Genomic DNA, 6,525 nt, shown 5'->3' on the forward strand with positions numbered 1-6,525 from the left:
TAGAAAAAACAAAGTATACTTTGTAGCACAACTGGGTAGTAATTCAAGGAAACCGTTTTAGATAGATTCAAGCTTGAAAACAACCTATTTCAAAAATAGGTAGGTTTTTCCGACACTGCCGTTTTCCGGAAACGGGAATGTAGGCGTTAAGGTTTGAATGATATACTACTCGAGTGTCATGTTATAGGGCCAACCAACGTATGGGCGCCATATCGCAGGGTTTCCGTTCTCTCACAGAACTGTGCTCAGAGACCTAGAACCTGGGTGAGTCAGGGTGACCCACAACTCACCTATGTTTCAGAAATCCCCTTACCAGGCTAGCTACAGTATCTCATCGGCAGTAAATACTTCCCGATGTCTTAGACAATCCAGAACATGAACTTAGAATACCTCAGGTATCGTGGAACACATGAACACTCTTTCGTTATATTATCATTCCAAACCGAAACAGGGAGGCAATGAGAACACGTGCAAGTTTGAAACGTTTATTTTTTCAATGCAACATTCTCAAACGTAGTATCTTGTATAATACCAACATGCATATTATAAAAATCAGAGTCAGCAGCATAGTCACTAATCCATAGTAAGCAAACTGTGATAACATATTATGATGCAAAATCTATAGAATTCTGTATCACCTATATTTCGCGCACCCTAATTAGCATATTATATTATATCTAAGAAGGTCTCATTTGGGCTTTAGCTGGGCGAACCCATACCTCAAATTCTCAGTAGTAGGAGATCACATCAACAGCTACCAGCTCTCAGCATGTCCAGCATCAAGTGTGTTTAGAATTTCCTGTAACTGTATCTTGAACTCACGTAAAGCCCAAAGTTGGCACAAACATTATTTGTGTTATGACTAACGTAGTGCGAGGATCAGGCCTACAATAACCTTGTGTTAGAGTTTGCAGCTCTCAGTGTGCAGACAGTTGTTCCAAATGTTCCAGGCATGACTGATATCAGTGTAATAATATATTATTCCTAAGTAAATCAAATCTTTCTTCTAGGTTAAAAGCTGTAATAACAATTAGGTGTCGTGTGCAAACCGAAGCAGAAAGAAAAGATGGCGTTTAAACTTTTAACAAGCACATGCTAACTTAACACAACCTATGGAAACGTAATAACCATATGACAGCACCACCTATTAAGATGTTTAGAAAACATATCGTTGGTATAAAACAATTGCTGGTCATCCTATTTCATCAAATACTAGAATATTGAACAACGTGTTACAGTGCGGGTCATCCATTCTAAAAGTCCCCTTCCATTTTCGTTGAAAAAATCATTAGTCGACAATCAATATTAGGTCAAAAGAGCTGGTTTTATTTTTTGAAGTAACAGAATCTATCATGAATGAGGTTAACAGGAAGATGTTGTTTACATGGAAACCCGATCTTAGAAGTGGTGGTTGAATGGGCCATAATTTCAACTTTCCCTCCAGCATGTACTGGCATCTCATGTTGTTGATGTAGAGACCCTGCCAGGCAGCTCTTTAACACTTCTTGGCTCCGATATAGTGCCCTGGCCTTTGGTCTTGGCAGGGATCAGGAAGGCATGGGTTGCAGGGATCCACTAAAAAAATACAAGAAGCAAAATTGATTGATATTGAAATTTGCACACAATTATGAAAAATATCAGCAGTGTAATGTTCCTGTTCTTCATAAACAGCTTGAACCAGCCATGATGAGATATAATACTCATTGTTTGATGATGAGTAATCAGTGTTTAATGGACCCCCGGGTCTCTGTGCCGTGGAACCACTTCACCTGCTCCACCATTGATAACATACGTCCCTGCGTCACCACTACATCCCAGAACGTCAGAAGCGTGAGCACGCACAGAGGGAGAGAGCGTAATGTTTTGTGTCATCAGGAAAAGTCACAAAGCATTTGTGCTTTCCCTCGTTAGTTGTAAGCTGGGGCAACTGTCACTTTGCCACCTGTCTCCCATTGGTTGACCTGTTGCCTTTGCTAAAGCAGCTAGATTGTATGATGCCTGGCTGAAAGTAAAGGCCATTAGCACATTCGCTCCCATGATTGGATTAAATTGGGAGCTAGGGCACTGAAAACAGGTCCCAGAACAGGGTCACAAAATATATCCATGCAGAGAATTTCAATTTAGAAATTTCTCCCCCCCACCCAAGCACACCAAAGCAAATCTTTCTCCAGTCATTCACTTTGACTTACCTGTAGCACACTTCTGTGAGTTGTCCTGGCACTGCTGGACAGGTGCGCATGCTGAAACGAGAGAAACAGAAGCCACAGTAAGCATATGCACATCTAACTTTCTCTAAAAGTCATACTGGTTGTGAGAGATTCCTAAACACACAGGGGACTATTCACAAGATGGTTTGGGTCACGTTTGCACGACAAAACATCGTATACGTGTAATGCCAACCTTTAAGATTTATGAAGTCACGCAAGGCCACTTTACCTGACCCTGAATGGCTCCATACATCTGGAGTAGGGCAACAGAGTGCAAATCGCTGCGCTGCCTTACTCTGACCTCGAAAGGCATTCCATGGGCGTTGCATGGGTGTTCCCACGAAACTGCCATAGTTTATGGTGCATTCCCAGACTTAACAGAACTGGAAGACCTGGGAATGGGACAAACAGATACACCCTCTCAGGAGAGGCGTAATGACGGAAGATGTCTTTATTTTTTCTAGTTACTTCCTCTTTCTATGTGTGCTGCATTCTGCAGCATGCATAAATAAAGGAATATGACTCTCAGGATTGTTTTTGTTCCTCCACTAAACCATAAATTTGCATAATTTGACATAATTATGCTAAAGCAAATTACACAAAGATCAAACACTGCATTGGTAACAGTGGCAGTTGTGAATGATCGGTGGATAAGGTTACCCTGTGACTACCTATCAGAAAGTACTTCTTGCTCAAGTCTTGGCCTTTTCTTCAACAACACAATGTACTCTGGTAGTTATATTACTGTCTGTTCATAAAAGGAAAGCTCAGGACTTAAACATCTCATTATTGGAGATATGAAGTCATCAGTTTATTATAGCTTTTGAGGCACGTTTTCTAAGCAATTTAAACTACAACTTTGTTTTGATAGTCCAAAAGCCCCTGTTTATTGAAAACACTTTAATAAGTAAGGAATCTGTTGCAATAATAGTTTTTGGAAAAGTAATACTAATACAATATTTGATCAACCTCTAACACATATCTGTAGAGAATGTCCTAGTAATATTGCTTTAACACTGTTTGCCTACTAAATATGAACAGATTAGGGGCATAGTTATTTTGTTATGTTGCAACATTTTGTGTATTGTAAGTCATGATAACAAATAACCTGACTCTTACTGATTTTTTGTTAGTGCTTTACATAAACCAACCAATAACATACCAGCTTTTTTGCAATGGGAATGCAATTTCAAATCTAGCTTAGCACATTGGATTGTTATGTCTGAGGAAGACTAAACAGAAATGCCTATATGTGTCAGTCATGATAGAAGGAAGTCAACCCTAATCTATGAATTGTTTAGGCAGTCTGTTCTAAACTGTGGGTCACCACCGGTGGTGGTCCGGGAGCTGATTTTTTGTTACTCGCATAGATCCAAGCACTAAAAAAAATAAGAATACCTAAAAAATTCTGTATTTATCTTGTCAAATTTGCTGTGCTTCAAAGACAAAAAGTGAAATGTCAAGCTACGTCTTCTGAAGAAATGCTGATAATGCTTTTTTTTATATGGGATTGGTGCTTTCAAACTCCTCTCACTTTGCTGTCAGAGAGAAAGGCAAAGTGAATTATGTCACAATCTTGCTGGGGTACAGTGAGTGTGGAAGGAAAAACTGTAGGATGTCATTTTTAGTTCCACACAATAAACTGTGAATACCAGAGCATATATATTCATTCATCAGTTTGGAAAGCTAAAATGAAGCATGTTTTTGTAATTCTGAAGTGTGATGGAAACAAAGATTTTCATGGGATCAAAACAAATCAATATATTATACTTGGTGATGTATTAACGATAAGTATTCACTGAAACCAGATTTCCACAAGCTATCATTTGGGTAATATAGTTTTAACAGTAAAAATGTAAATCTGTGCAAATTTAGTGGGCATTTGAATTGAAAATATGCGGTCTGTAAATGACACGTTGCTACCACAAAATGTTTTAGTTTCATTAAAAAAAATCAACCTAGACATGTCCATTAAAGTTAGGCGGGTCGCAAAAGATTGTCGTTTTAAAGTTTGTCATGGCTCTAATAAGCTTGTGAAGCAAGGGTGAAGGAAATGGCAATATTTGGTTACATTTCTGGACCTCCTCCGTGTAGTATGGCCTCCTAGTCTAGCCAGTCAATAGCCTTATGTACAAAACCCACCTGTAAATGTCCTACAAATTGCAGAATTGCAATCCCTTGTAACAACATAAAGTATACGAGGAAATATTTGCATTAAGCCCAACCAATGATATTTACTGTGGGTCACAATCGATTCCATTATTTCTTTGCTCACTGTGCCATTACGGACAGGTAGCATATACAAATTAGTCTTGACCCTGCTCTGAAATAGAGATCCAAGCCTAAACTGAGTATACGTGCCCCATCTCAGCAGATAGACTTACAAAGTCAGAAATCTGTTGGCTTTATTGGTATGTAAAGTTGTGAAATTGTGTATTGGGTGGTCAGCTTCATGATGTATTAAGGCCTTCTCCTTGAAAGGATTTGCACAGTATACACAACACCTAGAATTGTATTTTCTGCTCCACTCGGAGCCAAGGCAGGAGTAAATAAAGTATGTTTTCTCTTATTTAGACAAAGAGTATTGCCTCTTGGTTCTGCATTCTGCAAAGCTTCAAAATCCATGTAAGGTACATTCAATTTTTATTTTTGGCGTATTCTCCTGGCATCACTATTCCCCAGTGTGCTATAGTATACGAGGTGAGATTAATTGCTAGTCCACGTTGAAGAAAGGGCATTTTCATATCAAGTACATTACATGTGACTCTGAGCATTATTTCCTTGTGTTACCAAGTTTTGTTAGTTTCAAATATAAGAAAGACAATTATACAAATCTGTGGTATGACAAGGAATTGGTCAGCTCCTCCTCTTAGCCATAGGGTTACACATTAGCTATTGATGATAGCAACACTTTATCAAAAAAGAATCCTGAGCAGCACTGAAAAATCAGTGTTCTTTAATTTCCATTTTTTGCCAGTCAATAGATTATGACTCAGAGTTACATAAAAGCCATGTAATGCAGAGCAGCAAGTAAAGCTGCTGCACTGGTTTGTGTGAATGCGAGAGAGCATAACAGCTCCCTATCTACTAAGATATCACACTGCTCTGTGCTCTCTCCCTGCGCTAGCGCACTTTTTCTTCAGGGCATCAACATAGACAAACTTCCCAAACAAAAACTATGCTTTAAGAAATGTCCCACATTGTATGGGTGGTGTATGATACAGCAAACATGCAAGTGGGAAAAAAAGAGAATACATGAAAATATGTCTCCTTGTTGCCTTAAGAAGGCACAGAATTTTGGCGCAAATCCATGTCCACAATTCTTTCTAGATAGGGATTTCTATCTAAACACCTAAGGGGTTACATTTTAGCACCCATTCATGACTAATACAACACACCCTTGAGGCAAAGCAACACAGGGCAGTGCATTGCCCAGCTTTCCGTAACTTGGGGTAAAATCCAACACAAACCACAATTTGATTTGGATTGTAAATCCCACTACACCATTTGTGTCTGGTTTATTTTAAGATGTAATACAAACCCAACACAAATTGTTTTCAAATCTGGGCCCAAGTTTGGAGTTGTCGTCTTACAGCTAAGATGTTGACTTTGGATCTCTGGGACTTTTGCACTAATCCTGTATTCAGCACTTGACGAAAAATTGTGCAGGCCTAACTAAATCAAGCGATCTCTCCAGCCATAAGTATGTGGCAATGTAATTTATTTGCAATACAAAAATGCTAAATCCACTTGACCTATATGGACTCGAGTTGTCTATTAATCCCCTCAAAGAATATTGATTACTCTGTTGCTCCCCAACTAGTGTCTCTATCAATACCTTTATGTATTGAACCTCTAGCAAGTATTTGTATGAAAGCATCAAAAGCTGTATATTTTCCTTACAATGTTAAGTCAATTTAGGAGAATAATTTGCAAGCAAGCTGTTACTTACGGTCCTGGCAGGGGTTTGTCTGTTGGCAGGGATCATTGCATTGTGTCTTCTGGTGATGGTGTTGGTGGTGTCCTCCGCCCTTGGCCGACATGGTTCTCTCGAGCTAGGGGTGGCACTGTTGCTTGAGGAAGAAACACAGGAAGACTGGTTGTCTGATCGATAGCCTGGCTGTCTAAAGGTGCTGCTTTTATACCCTGGTCAGTGGCTGATCATAACTAAGGCTCGCCTTGTCATTTGTTGCAGTTTCTATGTACCCGCACATTATATAATTATTAGACATTTGTTTTATTTTGCAATTTGTGTTTCTTTCACCCTGACATTAGGGTGATTCGTACCCAATAAAATCACCCACACCCATGTAGTTTG

The 6,525-nt window shown here is 39.2% G+C and overlaps 1 long non-coding RNA gene across 1 annotated transcript; it reads right to left on the bottom strand.

Annotated features, from left to right (window-relative positions):
• Window positions 1–1,305: 1,305 nt before the first annotated feature.
• LOC147711263 (uncharacterized) lies at window positions 1,306–6,320 on the bottom strand. Its single transcript, XR_015295900.1, has 3 exons — window positions 6,160–6,320; window positions 2,190–2,240; window positions 1,306–1,575 (listed from the first exon to the last, which is right to left on the bottom strand). It is a non-coding gene; the product is annotated as an uncharacterized LOC147711263 (long non-coding RNA).
• Window positions 6,321–6,525: the final 205 nt, after the last annotated feature.

The sequence above is a fragment of the Lissotriton vulgaris genome, chromosome 5 (genome assembly GCF_964263255.1).
Source record: "Lissotriton vulgaris chromosome 5, aLisVul1.2, whole genome shotgun sequence".
Taxonomy (NCBI): Eukaryota; Metazoa; Chordata; class Amphibia; order Caudata; family Salamandridae; genus Lissotriton; species Lissotriton vulgaris.